Consider the following 20561-nt stretch of genomic DNA (forward strand, 5'->3'; position numbering starts at 1 on the left):
CTGTGAAAGTAAGATATTCAAATTCACTGAGCCAAAGACGCAGCTACAGAACTCATGACTCAAGAGTTTGCAAAATATATCCTTTCAAGAAACAAAGTTAAAAATTAGCTTATTGTTCATTATGATAGCGAGCGATATTCCACAGGGCATTGACAGATCCAAACCACTTCACACTTCACACACTTTAGAATTAATCCTGAACAGCTCACCACAACATTGTTTTCTCCACAGGATCTGCACACAGGAAAATAAATAATGATGGGACATACTGAACATTTGTGGAGAAATCCAGTACGTTTTTTATGAAGCACGTATCAAGGCTTGCTTATTTAAGAGTGAGTAATGTCTCTGATAAAAAAATTATTAGAGTCTTGCTGTTTCAGAAAGTGGTTTGAGTGCTGGTGTGATTAATGACCATATACAGTGGTCCCTGGTTTATCGCAGGAGTCACTGATAGATGAAATCCATGAAGTAGCCAACTTTATTTTTTACAATTATTATAGATGTTTTAAGGCTGTAAAACCCCTCACTACACACTTTATACACTTTTCCCAGGCAGGCATGAACATTTTCACACTTTTCTCTCTTGTTTGAACACTCTCAAAGTCTTGTAGAAAAATAAGTCCAGTGTTATAGAAGGAAACCAAAGGCACCCGCCGGTGACGATGTTTTGTCGACATTGTTGTGTTTGTTGGGGAGAAAACTTACAAACATACAGTACAGCACGTCAGAGTCACACTGCTAGCGATCGAAGCTTTATGTAAATTTGACCAGCTGAACGCATTCTGTACTGTACAGGAGACACAACACGAGATTGATTGACAATGGTCTAATTGTCTACAGCCAGTCAGGACGCAGAATACAATGCACTTAAAAAAATAAATAAAAAATGCAACAAAAAATAAAAAATCAGCGAAACAGTGAGGGACCACTGTATGTGCTATTGGATCCCTGCAAAATTCTTCTGCTCATGTTGGAGATTCACCTTTTTCACCTCTTTTTTTGTGTTGTGCCAAACAACTGGGGTACAACAACACCTAATCTATATAATCTAAGCAGAGGTGCATCTATCCAAATCTTTACAGGCTTTCTGTGGGATACCCTTAAACCCCTGCCTTCTTAGTACCACGTGAAAGGGTTTTCTCCAGAGATGGAGAGGTTATTACTAGAGATGGACCGATCTGATATTGCGTATCGGTATCGGTCCAATACTGACGTAAATTACTGGATCGGATATCGGAGAGAAATAAAAAATGTAATCCGATCCATTAAATATCAAAAAAGCACCTCACAGAACTTGCGACATGGCGTAACTCAGACCATAACCGTAGCACGTGGCAGCAGTACGTGTCACGTGATAGAGCGGCTGTGTGCATTTGTAGCCTCACTACCAAACCAGCATTTCATCTCCGAGGAAGTCATCCCAGAGAGAAGTAAAGCAAGTGTGTAAGTTCATCTAGGGTTGCCAACTCCCTGAAAAATAAATAAGGGACACCTCGTGGCCAGGGCCGGGCAACCCAGTTGTCTTCACCCTTCCCAGTGTGGTAGCTCTTTTTTTTTGTGTGTGAAATTATTTTTTAACCATTTGACTTGAATTTGATTTAAGCAGATGCATATTCTTTGTGATATGACCATATGGGAAACAAATGATCATTTAGCCATTTATTTTTAACTCAAAATGACAACATTAACACAGTAAAACAGGTCTCTTTCTTAAACAGAAGCCTGTCATGCTTAGCTTTTGAGAATATAAGTAAGTCTTTCTTTAAAAGAACTCTGTCCTGCTTAACTTAAAATTATATAAATTAATAGAAAATAATAGAACGAAAAATATTCTTGTAACAGTGCACATATAGTGCATTTAGTACAATTGGCTTCAGTTGAGGTATTATTTCAGCTTTTCTAATGCTAATCAGCTGCTCCTGTTTGTAAACCCGCTTGTTCCCATGATTACGCATCTTAACTCATCATCATTATTCATCTATGTATTACTTTTATGTATTAGTCATCTATTTGTTGTAATCATCTATCCTTGCAGTTGTTTATTACACAAAATAAATTATATTATCACACTTCTGGCCACATAGCGCTGATATTCACTGCACATGCCCATATTAACCTTAACCAGAGGGTTTAAAAACAAACACACCAGTGTTTACATACCATATCTGCTTCTGCCGTGGCCTGGTGGACAAAAAATTGGTTAAGGGTTCCCCGAGCTTTCACGCCCCTCATGTTCTTCATGTGCCCACCACTAGAAGCATGCCTATGGAAAAAGTGTGCCGGCACACAGTGCAGTGCGCTTTATATGTGTTATCGTGCACTTTCCCAGCCAGGTGTTTCCCTTTTCCCATTCCTCCCTGTACTTTTGCAGCCTTTTTTTTTCTTTCTCTGAGGGGAACAAACATTGCTGCTCTAATGCTGGGCTTACACTGTGCCATTTTTGGCCCATTTTGAGCCGAATTTTGAGTCGTGCGACCGAATTGGTGATCGGCCCGATTTTGGCCTTCATCGTGCATCGTTTAGTATACGTGGGGTAACGAGAAGCGATTAACACCTCGAGCAGCTCCCGGTCATCAATCGCTCGTGAGGGTGTCGCCGCAGCCGCTCACACTGCTCACGCGCAAACACGTAAACGTCGGTGAAAAAGACGGAGCAGAACGGCTGTGCAGCGTGTGATCTGGACACAAGCGATGGAGGCACAACTTGTAGAACTTTGGAAAGCTCATCCGAGCCTTTTCGATGTGGCATCACAAAATTATCACGACCACAACAACTGTGAAAATAGTTGGATTAACACTGCTGCTCAATCACAGCTGCCTGATCAATGATTTTCATTAGCAATTTAGCAAAGTTGATGGTGGTGGTGTGTCTGTGTGAGTGAAAGACAGAGAGGGAGAGTGAGCGACAGAATTTCTGTTATAACCTTCATTTTATGGAGGCACAGTGTGAGCACTCAGGTCGCATCAGAGCATCGGGTCGTATAGTGTGAGACCTTGCGCGTGAGCAGTGTGAGCGGCTGCGGCGACACCCTCACGAGCGATTGATGACCGGGAGCTGCTCGAGGGGGTGGCTGTAGCTCAGGTGGCAGAGCAGGTCAGCCACTAATCAGAAGGTCGGTGGTTCGATCCCAGGCTGCCTCCTGGCTGCATGCCAAATATCCTTGGGCAAGATACTAACCCCATGTTTGCCTACTGGTGGTGGTCAGAGGGCCTGGTGGCGCCTGTGTCTGGCAGCCTCGCCTCTGTCAGTGCGCCCCAGGGCAGCTGTGGCTACAATGTAGCTTGCCATCGTGAATGTGTGTGTGGATGGGTGAATGACTGAATGTAGTGTAAAGCGCTTTGGGGTCCTATGGACTAGAAAAGCGCTATACAAATGCAGGCCATTTACCTGCATCGTGACCTACCAACTTCTAACCCCTGCGAGTCAATCGTGCAGTTTGAGCAGGAGCTGAATAACGTGACTGAAAAAATTGCACAGTGTTTGCCCAGCTTTAGGTGTACTGTCGTCCGAGACTTGCACCGCAGTGTCGGCGTTTGTTTCCCTGTTGGCCATGCTTCTTGTTGTGGTCATCCGTTGTCTTCCGGTATTTCCTCCGCAAGCGACCTTTCCTCGACCAATGAGATGAGCGGTAATCTGAATTCTCATACTCGACAGGGGACACGGGACAATTCGGTTTTTTAAGGGACAGTTGGCAACCCTAAGTTCATCTCTTAATGTTTGTAAAGCATTCCCACGTTAAGCTTTACAACCGATATATGGAGCGACTGCCTCTCTCTCTCCCTTCCTCTCCTGCTGCTCAATCATGAAACTGATCAATGATCAGCTGATCGGCTTTTCTCTCGTTTATTTATCGCCCACTTTGCGCCAGAAAGAGGAAACCAGCGGATGTCGCGTTAAACAGCAGCAGCATGTTTAAGCTTGATCAGCTGTTGTTAGATTTATTTAATATTAATTTCTAGTATCAGCTGATGTTTGCTGGAGCCACAGCTGTAAAAGCTGCTGGTCATGATATGGTTTGTTTATCTGGTGAGAGGGAAACATGAAGATGAAACCAGGAGATGTCCTTACTGCAGTGGTTCCCAAACTTTTTTTGCTGGGCCCCCCTTTGTTTTACAAGAAAAATGTTCGCGCTCCCCCTCCCCCCTCGTGTGCGCACGCGCACACGCACGCAAGAACACATCCTCCAACCACACACACCCATATTTTGCACCAATGCGGTTAATTTCACACCTCAAACATTTAGTAAACAATTAAGCAAATACAAGTAATCTTCAATAAAGTACAGGTAGTAAGAAAATAAACTACTAACTCTTTTACGCTATGTCCAGCAGTGTTGCCAACTTAGCGACTTTGTTGCTATATTTAGCGAGTTTTCAGACCCCTAGGGCGACTTTTTTTCTAAAAAGCGACTAGCGACAAATCTGGCAACTTTTTCTGGTGTTATTGGCGACTTATTTATGATGACTTTTTGGCGTGAAAGCACGTATTGCTCTTACTCTCAGCAAGCAGCAGATGCTGCCGTGGGCACCTCGCTCGTGCCAAAGCGCTCACAGGCGGAGGATAGTCCTCCCCAGCTGCTATTGGTTCACACCCATGCATCCAAACTGCAAATGAATCGCGCACGAGCAAAGCCGCCGCTCCCGCACTGACTGTAACGCAGTCAATTCTTGTTTTACAGTGATGCTGTTTCGTGGATCACAAGGTTTAAAACTACTTACACACACACACACACACGTTTTAAAACTACTTACACACACACACACACACACACACAAAGTAACTCCACCAGAGTGCCTATTTCGGGTCACTTTTGCCGGTCCAAGCCCGGGTAAAGGAGCAGGGTTGGAATTGTGACATTAAAAAACAATAATTGCTAAAAGAAATTTAATTTGTAGTTCTAAATAAATTCTAAATGCATTTAAGACGTGCTTTACTCACTTTATGTCTTGTTCCATGTTGTTATTTCTCTCTTCAACAACGTAGGTTACAATTACATTAGCATGACCAATTATGCAAATTAGGCGATGGCGTCATTTAGCGACTTCTAGTGACTTTTAGGACAACCAATAGCGATTTTCCTTACTGAGAAGTTGGCAACAGCACCCCCATACTCCGCGACCCGCCAGGGAAAGAGGGCCCAGGCCCATCCAGACCGGCGCCCAGTGCAGCAGCGCCTCCCGGCCCCACAGAGCCCGGGACAGTCCACCCAACCCCACCACAGAGAAAACTGCACCCACCCCACCATCCACTCATCTTCCAGACTACATAGACGCCCAGGCTGAGATCTTCCTCCACCTCTCCTGTATCTCCCCTTCCTGCAGAGAGAGTTCCTGAAGAGAGGAAAGCTCCTGCAAGATGTGACAATCTCCCCCACCAGTTGAAGAGCCCCCCAGGTGGCTCGACGCACCGGCGGTACCCTGCGCCAGGGCTGGGCCCCCATGCACCCACCCGCCCACAACCCCGGCAACACACCAACCAGGACCCAAGCCCCCGAGGCCCGGCCAGGGCCCCAGCCCAGAGACGGAGCGCCCCCAGAACCTCACGCCCATCCCGGACCCACCCAGGGCCAGCCAGGCTACTAGGTCAGTAACCCACGTCCGTCAGCACAGACCCTCCCCTAGCCCCGCTGCACGCAGCCACAAGGAAACAGTCACCTGAGAGCCAACAGAGCCCCTAACCGGACATGACCGCTACCCCGGGTTAAGCCCCCCAAGGAAGATGCCTCCGGGGAAACCCCCGATGCCCTAAGCCTGTCCCTACCCCCACACCAATCACAACAGTGAAGGCGGGACCAAACTATGACCCCCCCACCCCCACTAGGTGATGGAGCTGATCAAAGGAGCCCAGAGCAACTGATCTGATGTGGTGGCAGAGGCTGTATCAAGACTAATGTAATCTAATAGATAATTTCTATATTGGTTAGAATTAAGATTATTTTTATTTTTCCAGTTCATGAGGACAGTTTTCTTGGCTATGCATAGGGCAGTGAAAACCATATGGGCTATATTCTTTTCTGAAGTGACATTATCTAAGCTGCCCAACAAACACACTAAGGGGGAAGTTGGAATGTTACATTTCAGACACTTTGATAAGTCGTCACATATCTCGCGCCAAAACTTCTGAACTGGTGGACAGAACCAAAGAGCGTGGATATAATTGTCCGGTGAATTGGTTTGGCAGTGTGAGCAGTTGTTGGTAGACGTAAAGCCCATCTTGAACATCCGATGACTGTATAGTGCACTCTATGTAATATTTTGTATTGAATTAATTGAAGACTGGGATTTCTAATTAGATGAAAGGTTTTTAAGCAAATCTGAGACCAGAAGTTTAGGTCTAAGTTAACTGATAAATCCGCTTCCCATTTTGCAATAGGAAGTGATATTGATTCATCTGTTTTAGAAAGCATTCTGTATATTTTGGATAGTAATTTGGGGGTTTTAAGAGTAAGAAATTGAACCACACTTGGTGGTGTTTGTAGTTCAACTTGACCCGGTTTAAATTTCTTTTTTACTATGAATTTAATTTGTTGATATTCTAAAAATCTTTTCTTGTTGATCCCATATTGTGTAACTAGTCCGTCAAATGAAATAAATTCTGTTCCTTCTAGTATATGTTCTAAATATTTGATTCCTTTACCACTCCAATCTGAAAAGTTTATCATATTATTGTTTTGTAATATGTCAGGGTTGTTCTAGTTAGGTGTACGTTTGCATGGGATTAATGAAGACGCCATCAATTTTAGAAACTCCCACCATGCTGTCAGAGAAGAGCTGATATTGATGCTTTTAAAGCATTCATGTCGTTGGATGTTTGAGCTGATAAATGGTAGGTCTGAAATCTCTAGATTATTGCAGAGTGCTTGTTCTACATCTAGCCAAGGTTCATCTAAGAGGGTGTGTTTTAGCCATCCTGAGATAAATTGAAGCCTGTTGGCTAAGAAGTAGTGCTGAAAGTTAGGTAGTTCTAGTCCTCCTTTATCCTTGGTCTCTTGTAGTGTTTTTAAGCTTATACGTGGGGGTTTATTTTTCCAAAGGAATTTGGACATACATGAATCTAGAGATCTGAACCAATCTTGTGGCGGTTTAGTTGGGATCATTGAGAATAAATAATTTATTTTTGGTAAGACCATCATTTTTATAGCGGCAACCCTTCCCATGAGTGATATGGGTAGACATTTCCACCTAGCCAGATCATCTTCTACCTTCTTTAAAAGTGGGATATGGTTTAATTTAGTTAGATCTGCAAGCTTGGGAGAAACATTAATACCTAAATATTTTATATTTCCCGATTGCAGTGGTGTAGAAGAGGAATTATGGAGTTCAATCACCCCAGAGAAATTGGTTTGTGAATTTTGGAGAAAGAGTAACACATCATCCGCATAAAGGCTGATTTTATGTTCCACGTTCTTGCATTTTATGCCCTTTAATTACTGAATTCTGTCTAATTGCTGCTGCTAGTGGTTCAATAAAAATTGCAAACAGTGAAGGGGAGAGTGGGCATCCCTGCCTGGTGCCCCTCAAGAGACAGAAGCTGGAGGATGTCTGGTCATTTGTTCTGACACAAGCTGTTGGGGAATTATATAATATTTTTAACCAGTTTATGAAAGAGGATCCAAAACCAAATTTGTGTAAAGTTGCAAATAGAAATTTCCAGTTAACTCTGTCAAATGCTTTTTCTGCATCTAAAGAGAATATTGTAGTTTCTAGGTTTTTACTGTATGAGTAGTCTATCAAATTAAGTAATCTACGTGTATTTGTTGATGAGTGCCTACCTTTTATGAAACCAGTTTGGTCAGGATGAATTAACAGGGGGGTTATTTTCTCCAGTCTCTTTGAGAGAGCTTTGCAGATTATTTTAAGGTCTACATTTATAAGGGATATTGGACGATAGCTTGAGGGATATACAGGGTCTTTGCCTGGTTTTAGCAGGAGATTAATGTTTGCAGAATTCATATTTGATGGAAGTCTGCCCTTTTCTTTGATTTCCAACAACGTTCTGTAGAAAACTGGTGCTAGAATCGACCAGAATTCTTTGTAGAATTCTGCAGGAAAGCCGTCTGGACCTGGAGCCTTAAAATTCAATTTCAAATTAGACTAATTCAAATTCAGTTTTCAAAAGCATTTATTCAAGTTACAATTCAGATTCAATCTGAGCAATTCAAATTCAAATTGAACTTATTCAAATTCAGTTTCTGATGGCACAGATTTCTGCCCATAGAAAACTTTTTTAAAATTATTGATGGCTCTGTCTAGCACAGACCCACCGCTGTAACGAGACAATTATACTACAACAGCAGAAAGCATTGAACACCAACCAGAGCTCTTTGTTTGATCTCGTGCACGAGGGAGAGAACTGTGACGAGCGCTGTTCCTGACGCTCGAACCCCAGCCACTCTCGTCTGCTGCCCCGTAACACTGCTCTTTATTGCGGTTATATGACTATGCATAAGAATCATTAACATATGACGTCTTACATAGGTGTATACATGTAAACAAAGAGTACCTTGTTTGTGTGTCGTGTAGTTATGTGTGCGTGTGTGTGTGTGTGTGTGGTCAAGATGTGATCCTGTGAAGACTCCTTAAAGCTGGTGCCAGGCGTCCAGCGGTCCTTCTAAACAAAGGGCTCTTATACTTAAACAGATACAGAGTAGGTGTCCTCCTATACCACAAATCAGTAAGAGAAGGCACGACCTCTCTCATGACCTTAAGATGTGTGTGTATGCCAGAGTGCTCTGGGAGGCACACAGAGTCTTTGCAGACTGCTAAGGATCAGACATACTATCAATATGCAATCGATTATAAGACTCTAAGCATATATGAGTGCATATTTCTAAGCATAAATGACAATCAACAATATAAACCTAACAATTATTATTCAAAAAATGATTTAATATGAAGGCAATAGGCAAAGTGTTACAGGCATAGCCCTAAAGAATGTAGCCTCAGCTTTTCAACGCCTCTCTCTGTCTCTCGCTAGCAAACTTGACCCAGACAACAAAGCAAAGCTAGTTTTCAGCTACGAGCCCGACACCGAAACCGACGGATTAGTCAGAGGTCCCTTTACTACTGTTTGGAGCCGCAGACCTGTTTTATATATACGCGCGGAATAGTTTTCTATACGAGATCGCTGCAAAAAGTGCAGCTTTACCTAATGTCCACCTACTGTTACTCAATTTTTATTAAGATTTAAAAATCTAGTTGGTATTGGTATGGAGAGTAACCTTCAGTAATAGTAATAAGTCACACAGCAATAGTACATTCATGTAGTTGTAAAAAGCATGATAACATATTAAGTAATCCAAAGTATTCAGAATACGTTACTCTCATTGAGTAACGTATTTGGAATATGTTACAAAATACATTTTGGGGCATGTATTCTGTAATCTGTAGTGGAATACATTTTAAAAGTAACCTTCCCAACACTGTCTATTAGGTTATCTTTGTGTCTTCATCATCTGTGTACCTCGCTGCCTCTCTGTGTTTGTCATGTCTAATTTTTCTTTTTACATATTCCCCTCCTTGTGTTTCATTCCATGTCCCCTCTGTCTGTCGTGTGCATTCATGTATGTTCCCCAGTCCGTCTTGCCTCTTTCTCTTCCCTCTCTTCCACCTTCATGTCTCTTGCTCTCTCTGTTTGTCCCTCTGTCTCTTGTTCCTTCTCTCTCGCTCTCTCCCTCCATGTCTCGTGTCCCTTAACTGTTTCCATCTTTGTGTCTCCTCCCATTGTTTCCCCAGTCTGTCTAGTTCCCATATTCCCAGGACACCGCTGGACAACAAGTGGGTGTTCCGAGACTGAGAGACAGCCAGAGTTGGTAAAAGATCAGACATTCTGTACTTAAGTAGAAGAACAAATACTACTGTTAAAAAATACTCCAGTGAAAGTTAATGTACTGATTCAACTTCATTACTCAAGTTAAAGCAAAAAAGTACAGGCTCGAAGCGCTTACAGAGAAAAGCATAGAGAAAAGTACTTGGGTGAATGAGGCAAGTTGTAGAGAGTAGAAAAGTTTTATATGAGAACCAGTTCATTTACCATTACATGTTCATTTTATTTTCAGTTCTGTACTTTTTATATTTAATATTGATTCATTAGATTGACTACATGTATCAGACCTAACTCACTGACTGTAATTGTTTATTTGTACATTATTGAACATTTAAAGGTGTGAAGTCTTGCACTTTAATAGAACAGAACAGTCTGGTTTCTAAAGCTACAATGGGAAATGATTGCGTCGAGGCTGCTTCCTGTCTGCACAAAGGTACATTTTTATTTTAATCAGCACACACGCAAGTAATGGAACTAAAGCTGATCGAGCTCTTTCTGCACAATGACAACCATATTAGGACACATAGAAGAAATGGTTGTATATATCTTAGCACAAATGACAATCTTAAATTATTAATTCTGACAGAGACCACATCCTCATTTTAGGTTTGACAGCATTTCTTGTAGATAATGGCAGATGGCTGGAGCATGAATTTAGGCTGCAATTTTGGGAAGGCCTCAGAGGGGACTGTCAGCGACTCCTGAGCTCACAGTCCGTTACAGTTTTTAAACTGTAACTGTAACGGAATACAGTTACTCATATTTTGTATTTTAAATATGTAACTCTGGTATATGTATTCTGTTACTCCCCAACACTGATAGCAGACAAGAAACTAAACAGGAATCACTTTTACCATCTTTTATGTATTTGCTGGTCATCTTATTTCTTCTATTTTGCAAGCACAGTGTTGCAATCATTGTCTTTGTGGTACAATGACACAGGCATAATACAGACTTTTTCATGTAAGATAAAGCATGTATGTTCTTCAGTGGTCAAACTGATGCCCTAAAGATGCCTAATGTGATTTGAAGAGAAGATAAAAAATCATGTTTTAACAAAAATAAGCAGCAGACACGTCTGTGTGTGAGTTATTCAGGTTCAGTAAGAAGGTAATATGTCTGCAGAATTTGTAATTCCTGTGCAGATATTGCTTGTACAATAAATAAAATCTTTTTAACTTCTTCTTCTGGAAAGTGCCTTTATATATTTAGTCATTTTGGGGCGATCCTGTCACGGTCCTGGGTTGGTGACCCAATGTTTTCAGTTTTGTATCATTATTGAATTTTTGTCATCGCTTATCTTTTCTAGTCTTTTTTATTTCTGTTCTGTGTTCTATGGTTGCTGTATCCCTAAATTATGTCGGCGTCTGTTTTGTTTCCTGTTTTACTTTGAAAGTCGTTGTCTTATGTCAGTGTATTGAGTTTTGCTTCCCTTGCTCTCGTCATGTCAGATTACTCCCAGCTGTGCTCCCCTTCTGTGTCTCATGCCCTCGTTATCCCAGTGTGTATTTAAGCCCTGTGTTTTCCCTGTGCTGTGTTTGGCAGTTGATGGTCATGTCCTCCCTGTGCTGTGTTTGGCAGTTGTTCATGCGCTTAGTCCTGTTCCTATGGGTTCTCTATGTTTAGGTTCCAGTGTCCAGTCTAGTTTCATGTTCATGATTTTGGTTGTTTCAGTAATGTTTATTTCTCTGATGAGTCATCCCAGTAAATAAACTGCACTTTAAGTTAACCTCTTGGTTACGAGTCCTGTGTGTGCGTCCTCCATCCTGCCTGCTCCACAGCACACTACGACTGCTCCGTGACAGATCCTTCATTTAGTAGTAACCTTAGTTGGGGATATATATCACAGTTTACTTTCAGATATGAGCATTGTGATACCCGTAAATGAATCTATCATCATGACACATACAAAACAATAACTTACTGTGTTTTAATTTTCCTTCCACTCCATAACTGGCAATTCCCCCCCCCCTTTTTTTTTTCTTTCTTTTTTTTCTTTTTTTCTTTTCTTTTTTTTTATTCTTCCCCCTTTTCTTTTCTTCCTCTGTCTGGGTATAGTTTTGTCTTACACTGTGTGGTAGGACTTGAGTTCGAGCTTTTCTGTATGAATGATATGCTTTCTGAAAACTCAATAAAAACACTTTGATTATTATTATTACTGTGTTTTAATTGTTTGAAATCTGATGGTTAGACGAACTTAGTGTGTGAGGTTGCACTGGCCATCAGAAATCTTGAGCCTTCGGGGGTGTTTTTTGTTCTTCTGTGAAAGACCTGCAAGCTAAAAGAAACCCATGTAGCTATAACCAGACAGTCAAACCCCTAGGTCACATTTGTATTGACATGCACAATTAAATCTTTTCAATGATTTAACAGTGTTGCTTTTCAAAGATTAGGATTTCAGAATTAAATTGTTGATCTAAATGTTCCACTGTTTTCTGACAGAATTAGTGTCACAAAAGGTAAAGAAGTTCATAATTTCATATAACTTTAATAATATGTGTATTGCTCACTGAGTAGAAGTGAATGCAGATGTTAGTGTTGCTCTGCATCTGTAAAAAACAGACCTGACTATTTGTGTGTCATATGTTTGTTTTGTTTGTGTCTTTGTCCCCTGAAAACTCATGTTAAAGATGTCCTGAGCACAAGGAATGTGTTACAAACTGTTACTGTAATCTCATTACATTTTTTAATAATGCAGTAATCTAACTCAATCCTGTATTAAATTTGCTAATTACGTTACTGTTACAATGATGTTGTTAATTCAAAGGAGCTTGCAAAGAAAAGCGTCTGGACTTCTTTAAGTTGCTTGAAGACGTTTCACCTCTCATCCGAGAAGCTTCTTCAGTTCTAAGGTCAAATGGTGGAGAGTCCCAGATATAAACCTAGTGGGAGTAACCCCCCACAGAGGGACAAAAGGACCCCCTGATGATCCTCTAATCGCCTGAGCCAAGGTGTGAAACTGGGTGTGGGTCCCAATCAGCCAGAGTTTCGGGTGTGTTCATTGTGAAACCTGGCCCCACCTTATCATGCGAATTCCTGAGGTCAGATGGCCCAGGATGTGAGTGGGCGTTAAGGCGTCTGGGAAGGGATCTCAAAACTGGATTATAGATGGCAGAGAGTTGGTGTCGTAAAGCCCCGCCTCTGTTCAAAGATGGTCGCTCACAGTGGACATAGATGGCTTCTTTCACTCCTCTTTCAAACCATCTGTCCTCTCTGTCCAAAATGTGAACATTGGCATCCTCGAAAGAGTGTCCTTTATCCTTAAGATGCAGATGGACTGCTGAGTCTTGTCCTGTGGAGGTGGCTCTTCTGTGTTGTGCCATGCGCTTGTGAAGTGGCTGTTTGGTCTCTCCAATGTAGAGGTCTGGGCATTCCTCGCTGCACTGTACAGCATACACCACATTGTTAAGTGTGTGTTTTGGCGTTTTGTCTTTCGGGTGAACCAGTTTTTGTCTGAGCGTGTTGCTGGGTCTGAAGTACACCGGGATGTCATGCTTGGAGAATGAACACACCCGAAACTCTGGCTGATTGGGACCCACACCCAGTTTCACACCTTGGCTCAGGCGATTAGAGGATCATCAGGGGGTCCTTTTGTCCCTCTGTGGGGGGTTACTCCCACTAGGTTTATATCTGGGACTCTCCACCATTTGACCTTAGAACTGAAGAAGCTTCTCGAATGAGAGGTGAAACGTCTTCAAGCAACTTAAAGAAGTCCAGACGCTTTTCTTTGCAAGCTCCTTTGACTACGATGACCTGGATGACTGAGAACCTTCACAGACGATGTTGTTAATTGTTGCTTCAGAAATGATCTTCGGTAATCTGCATGTCAGGCAGACAGACAAAACAAAATCAAACCAACAGCACAGACAACATGCTAACGTAAAGAGCTAACAAAGAAGAGTGATGATACAGCTGAGTGCATGCTGACTCCGACCAACCAGCCAGACCCTGACCCTCAACAGGTAACAATCAGTCAGAATCAGAATAGTTGAATAATCCCTAAGGAAAGACAGTTATGGGCAGTCAGACTGCAGCCTCTGTTTCTACCTGTACAGGTTTCTATGGTAGAATCACTGTGGCAATCGCTTTAAAGTCACTTTGGGCTGGTTTTCATCTTTGCTTTGTTTCGTCAGGTTTGTGTTCATGTGTAAAAAGTAGAAGAAACATCATTGTGTTTGCTTATTAGTACACAGATATTATGTTTGGTTATTATCAAAGGTTTCTTTTGTGTCCAACTATCTGGCTTTGAACAAAGTGTAAGAGATGGCACATGTGCTCCTCTGACTGACAACTGGCTGGGAGTGAAGAGAGAAAATGGTAAATGGTCTGTATTTGTATAGCGCTTTACTAGTCCCTAAGGTCCCCAAAGCGCTTTACACATCCAGTCATTCACACATTCACACACACATTCACACACACATTCACACACACATTCACACACTGGTGATGGCAAGCTACATTTTAGCCACATCCACCCTAGGGCGCACTGACAGAGGCGAGGCTGCCGGACACTGGCGCCATCGGGCCCTCTGACCACCATAATGGATTCTTACAGGGAAAGTGGCCTGGTAATGCTATGAAATACAGAACTGGATAATACAGGATTTCCTGAACTGAACAAAAAGGGTGGACTGTAACAGTAAGAGCCCCTGGGGGTCTGGTGTGTTCATCTTCAGTTGTGTTTGAGACTTAACCTGCTGGAGGTTCTTATTTGATGATTTCAGTGTCTTTATTTTACATTTTAGGAGTCTTTTAAAATTTGTTTTCAATAAGAAATTTCTGCCATGTGAAGTTGCATCTCCAGTCCCTTGTGTGCTTTTTTTCCATGTCCTTATTTAATTTTGGTATATTTAGTTTTTCTCCTGCCTGTGTTGAGCCTTGACTTTTGTTTTAATTAAATAAACTTTTTCTTCCCTTTTCTCTGTTGTGTCTGCATTTGGATCCTTATTTGAAATGTAAATCTGAAAAGCAATTGCCTGCAATTCTTAGGTGCACTCAGTTTATTTATGTAAAGAAAAATAATTTAAAGACATTGTCAATAGTTTGGCCACAGGAACTGCTTGCAGGACTCAGCTGTGAATAACAAAGCACATCTGCATGCTATTGTGGTCATTTCTCCTCATATTTGCAATGTTTTTCTGAACCACAAAAAGAGAAGTGTGTTACAATTGGTGCACTAGTGACGTAGGTCTTGATTATTTTTGGAGCTACTTAAAATGTATAAAAACTGAAGCCTCCAGAGCCAAGTGTCAGTTCTTCTGCTTCTGTGACAGAACTGCGTGTCTGAGCTGCACCAGACGTGATCTCTGCTCATCGAGTCTTCACTCCTCAATTGGTAAGAATTTTTTATTTATATTATGTATATTTATACACACCAAATTTATGGATTTATGCTCAAATTTAAATAAGCTTTTCATTGAAATCCAGTTTTACTATGAATTCACAGTAATCACTGACACCTTCAGAGCATTACATTCATTAAAGACGTCTTCTCACCTTCTCTTCCAGACGACCGACACATACCTCAACCACTGCAGATTAACCAACCACTCATCAGTAAAGCACAAAATAAGGTAAGTGTCCTCATGTGGAAAGGACTTAAATACAACTCCCATATATTACTAATGTAACAGATCCATTTAGGTAGAGTAAGAACACTACGCTGGATGTCTTTTAATGCAGGAAAGTCCTGTTTTATGCTGCACCTCTCTGAGGAGAATATCATTGTTCCTACAGACCATCAGCTCCATCAAAACCAAAGCAGGAAAGACTAATCCTGTGGCAGCAACAAATCATTTACATTTAATATCTGAGGACAGTTTCATGATCCAATATCATAAAATTTTAGGCCTGCTGTCAACAATAACCGCAATGTTGATTCACATGCATACATGCCAACCCTCCCGATTTTTCCGGGAGAATTCCGAATTTCAGTGCCGCTACCAAAAGTCTCCCGGAGCCACCATTCTCCCCAATTTCTCCCGATTTTCCACCCGGACAACAAAATTGAAAAACCATATCCCAGATTGGCCCAGCCAATTCCAGTTTCCAACAATGGATACTACTACTGCAGCTACTTAGTTTTAATTTTACTCTTATTACTCTTTCTGGGTCACAAAATAAACTTTTAACATATTTTCAGGCGACAATATAGCTGTGTAAACTTCAAATATCTGAGCCGGGGAGAACAGCAAACTCCTGGAACATCGTTTTCAAACCCCCGCGGTCTTTCGCTACTCAGGTTAAACATGATATATAAGTCACTTAAATAACTGAAACATGTTTTTGTTATTGGGTTTTATTTGTTCGTGAGTAAATCGGTTTGGCTGAGATTAAAGTTATTAGATTAGATGAGATTAAATAAAACTTTATTAATCCCTCGGGAGGATTCCTCCGGGGTTTTCACACAGCTGAATAAACGTCAAACAGAAAACTGATTAAACAGAAGTGTGAGATGGTCGAAAATTTACGCCAGCGTCCGGTTATATTTTAGATAGCAAGGAGCAGACACCTGAGTTTCACTCCACCGAGAGAGCTCGTGACGTAATTCTGAAGGCTAGACCGTCCAATTTCACAGTTGCTCATTTCCGGTCTGCCCGGCTTTTGGAGGACCCAGCCCACTTAGACCACGAAGGCCGGGTCCTCAGGTGGACGCAGACTCTGAATTTGGACACCCCTGGCCTGTTTCCGGCTGGACAATAATAACGGTGACATTTAACTTATTTTATCCGATAAATAAACATTGTAAGATTCAAGTTTTTTGTATATATATATACAAAAAAAAAATATATATATATATATATATATATATATATATATATATATATATATATATATATATATATATTTTATCCGATATATATATACATATATATATATGTATATATATATATATATGTATACCACCCCTCCCCAACAGCCCTTTTGAATGTCTCCCTAATTCTGAGGTCTCAAGGTTGGCAAGTATGTTCACATGGCTATTATTTTAAGAAGTATTAAATAATTCTAAGATTATTAAACAGTGAGGCCAAACAACATCAAGGTAGTGTCACTTTTATTAACTCTCCAACAACCTGCAGTCTTTGCATTGAGGACACACAAACATCACAGTGTCAAAATATATGAGCTGCATTCATCTTAGCTTAATTTTTACAACATGTGACACATAATTTCACAGCAGTAAGGACAGCGCACACAGTAAGTGTGAAAAGTAGCTGTTATAACATCAGCACTGAAAGAATCGCCCACAAATTTCATCTGCAAGGCTTTCAAAATAAACATGCTCCCTTTTAGACTCGAGATTTAGAGTTTCAAACCATTTAGAGCTCAGTGTTTATAAGGTTTTATGCACGGACAGTCAACAGTGACAAATCTGAATCTCTAACAACCTTTTGGTAAAATGGTAAATGGCCTGTATTTGTATAACGCTTTACTAGTCCCTAAGGACCCCAAAGCGCTTTACACATCCAGTCATCCACCCATTCACACACACACTGACAGAGGTGAGGCTGCCGGACACTGGCGCCACCGGGCCCTCTGACCACCACCAGTAGGCAACGGGTAAAGTGTCTTGCCCAAGGACACAATGACCGAGACTGTCCGAGCCAGGGCTTGAACCGGCAACCTTCCAATTACAAGGCGAACGCCCAACTCTTGAGCCACGATTGCCCCGTAAAATGGTGTAAGATAAAATAAGAAATTACTTGGTTATTATTATTGTGAAGTGAAAAGTGAAGCTCAGTTAAAAAATTTGAAACTGTGAGGAAGGAAAAATTAAATTCCAGATTATCTCCCAAACAGCTACACAAAGTGAGTTTGGTGCTGCGGCTGCAGACTCTTTACCAGTCCATGCTGAAGAGACAGCTGAGCTTAAACGCGAATCTCTCACTTCACCAGTCGATCTACGTCCTTACCCTCACCTTTGGTCACCAGCTTTGGATAGTAACCGAAAAAAACGAGATGCAGATACAAGCTTTGGAGAAGGAGGTCTGGCCTTCTCTGCTTGGGCTGCTGCCCCCATGACCCGGCCACGGATAAGCAGAATAAAATGAACGAATGGATTGAATTACAAAACAAATTATTGTGACTTCTTCTTTGCACCACTTTCACTTACACTTTCCCTACTTGCTAAATGCCACTTTAACCTTTTGGACATATTTGATATCCACTCTAATACTATAGCTTTAGCTGCACTAAACTCTTAATCCAAAACATGTTTCTGTTTTTAGTTTTCCACTCGAGTTTCAAAGCAGGAGAATCTTCAAATAAAATCTAAAGACAAACAATGTGGAAAAATAACCTTTTGTGAAATTTTTGAAGATGACATACAAAATCTAAAAGAACTACAGTTATAAGGATATCAATATATCCGTATATACCAAAGACATCGTAATCAACCAGTTATGGACAGCATTACATGACTTGATCTTTATTTTGTGATCTTTAATTATATGAATATTTTACATATTTACTTGCATAGTGCATGCTTTAACTGATTTCTGTTTAGATATAAATTCATTCAAACTGGTCAGATATGCAGGTGCTGACCTTTCCTCTGGAGCGATCGTGGCTCAAGAGTCGGGAGTTTGCCTTGTAATCGGAAGGTTGCCTGTTCGAGCCACTTCACCCGTTGCCTACTGGTGGTGGTCAGAGGGCCCGGTGGCGCCAGTGTCCGACAGCCTCGACTCTGTCAGTGCGCCACAGGGCAGCTGTGGCTACAATGTAGCTTGCCATCACCAATGTGTGTGTGAATGGGTGGATGACTGGATATGTAAAGCACTTTGGGGTCCTTAGGCACTAGTAAAGCGCTATACAAATACAGGCCATTTACAGGCCATATGAACTCACTGCAAACAATCTGACTTTTCAGAGAGTTTCCTACACTGAAGATCTTCCTCATTCAACCAACAACTGTGGGTGTTCAAGGCATCCAATCACACTTTGGCTAACTGAAAAAAGAAGACAAGGTGAGACATCTTTGCTAGTTATTGTTTGGAGCATTAGTATCATCTAATTTGTAGTTTTAAATATCTATTGTATTTTTTCTTTAATAGTTAAGCACGATTAACATTTAGGAAACAAAAATAAACAAGTTAATAAATTAAATGAAATAATACTGATTTATATATTCACTCTGTTTACTTTCTTTGCTATAGAAATACAATGAAGACTTCCATTTTCCTGCTGGTGGCGCTCTCTGTCACTATAAGACATTTAGATTCAACAGCAATTTGTGGTTGTATTAAGACATAACTAAAATGATTAAACAATAAGGCCAACTAACAAAGTTGGATGTACATCAGTGTAATTACACACAAGGCAAGCAGAAACTACTAAAATTAATAAATAAAATATTACACACACACACACAGAAATAAACAGAGACAATAAAAGCACCTTGTGTGCAGAGAGTTAAATAAACGGCACTTTTAAAAATCTTTTAATGTCATATTTTTACATTTATGTAAGCTGTATCACAATTTTTTAAGCTTCCTACTGTGTTTTTAAGACACTAGCTCACAAATACATGTTTGATAATGGTGACCAATGACACTAAACTACCTTTAGTTGTCAAACTCAATGTTATATAAAACATTTACACTTTTTTTTTTTTTTTTTTTTGTCCCATTTGGATCTATAGCCATCAGAATTGTTGTCTTGAGGCCAAGAAAGATGCCAAGCGGATTTATTTTACCAAGTGGATCATCATGGCCTTGCCATATTGGTCCGTTTGGTTGACCTTTATTATAATTATGAATTTATTTTATTTTCAGTTGCAAACGGGACAGACGTAACTGTGGGATAGGACAGGGGGAAAGAATGAAAGAAAGAGGGGGAGAGAAAGAAAGAAAACCAAAGGGGAGAAGAGACGGTGAGAAGGGGGGGAAGAGAGAAAAAAAAACAAACAACAAAAAAAAAAACTCCTGGGTCACCTGTATGGAGAAAAAAAAAAAACAGAGGAGACAGCAAACAACAAAATAAAACATTTACACTGATTATCACTGTACTAGTTGATTAGTGTATCAAAGTCAGAAAAAAATAGACATTCAATTCAATTCAATTTTATTTATTTAGCGCCAAATCACAACAAAAGTCGCCTCAAGGCGCTTCATAGATACAGAGAAAAACCCAACAATCATATGACCCCCTATGAGCAAGCACTTTGGCGACAGTGGGAAGGAAAAACTCCCTTTTAACAGGAAGAAACCTCCGGCAGAACCAGGCTCAGGGAGGGGCGGCCATCTGCTGCGACCGGTTGGGGTGAGAGACGGAAGACAGGATAAAGACATGCTGTGGAAGAGAGACAGAGGTTAATAACAGATATGATTCAATGCAGAGAGGTCTGTTAACACATAGTGAGTGAGAAAGGTGACTGGAAAGGAAAAACTCAATGCATCATGGGAATCCCCCGGCAGCCTACGTCTATTGCAGCGTAACTAAGGGAGGATTCAGGGTCACCTGGTCCAGCCCTAACTATATGCTTTAGAAAAAGGAAAGTTTTAAGCCTAATCTTAAAAGTAGAGATAGTGTCTGTCTCCCGAATCCAAACTGGAAGCTGGTTCCACAGAAGAGGGGCCTGAAAACTGAAGGCTCTGCCTCCCATTCTACTTTTAAATACTCCAGGAACAACAAGTAGGCCTGCAGAGCGAGAGCGAAGTGCTCTAATAGGGTGATATGGTACTACAAGGTCATTAAGATAAGATGGGGCCTGATTATTTAAGACCTTGTATGTG

At 41.1% G+C, this 20561-nt stretch overlaps 1 long non-coding RNA gene across 1 annotated transcript; it reads left to right on the forward strand.

Annotated features, from left to right (window-relative positions):
• The first annotated feature begins 15007 nt into the window (after window positions 1–15007).
• Window positions 15008–19030, forward strand: LOC113016476 (uncharacterized). Its single transcript, XR_003271254.1, has 4 exons — window positions 15008–15163; window positions 15337–15401; window positions 18698–18794; window positions 18984–19030. It is a non-coding gene; the product is annotated as an uncharacterized LOC113016476 (long non-coding RNA).
• The last annotated feature ends 1531 nt before the right edge of the window (window positions 19031–20561 follow it).

Source organism: Astatotilapia calliptera, chromosome 23 (genome assembly GCF_900246225.1).
Source record: "Astatotilapia calliptera chromosome 23, fAstCal1.2, whole genome shotgun sequence".
NCBI lineage: Eukaryota > Metazoa > Chordata > Actinopteri > Cichliformes > Cichlidae > Astatotilapia > Astatotilapia calliptera.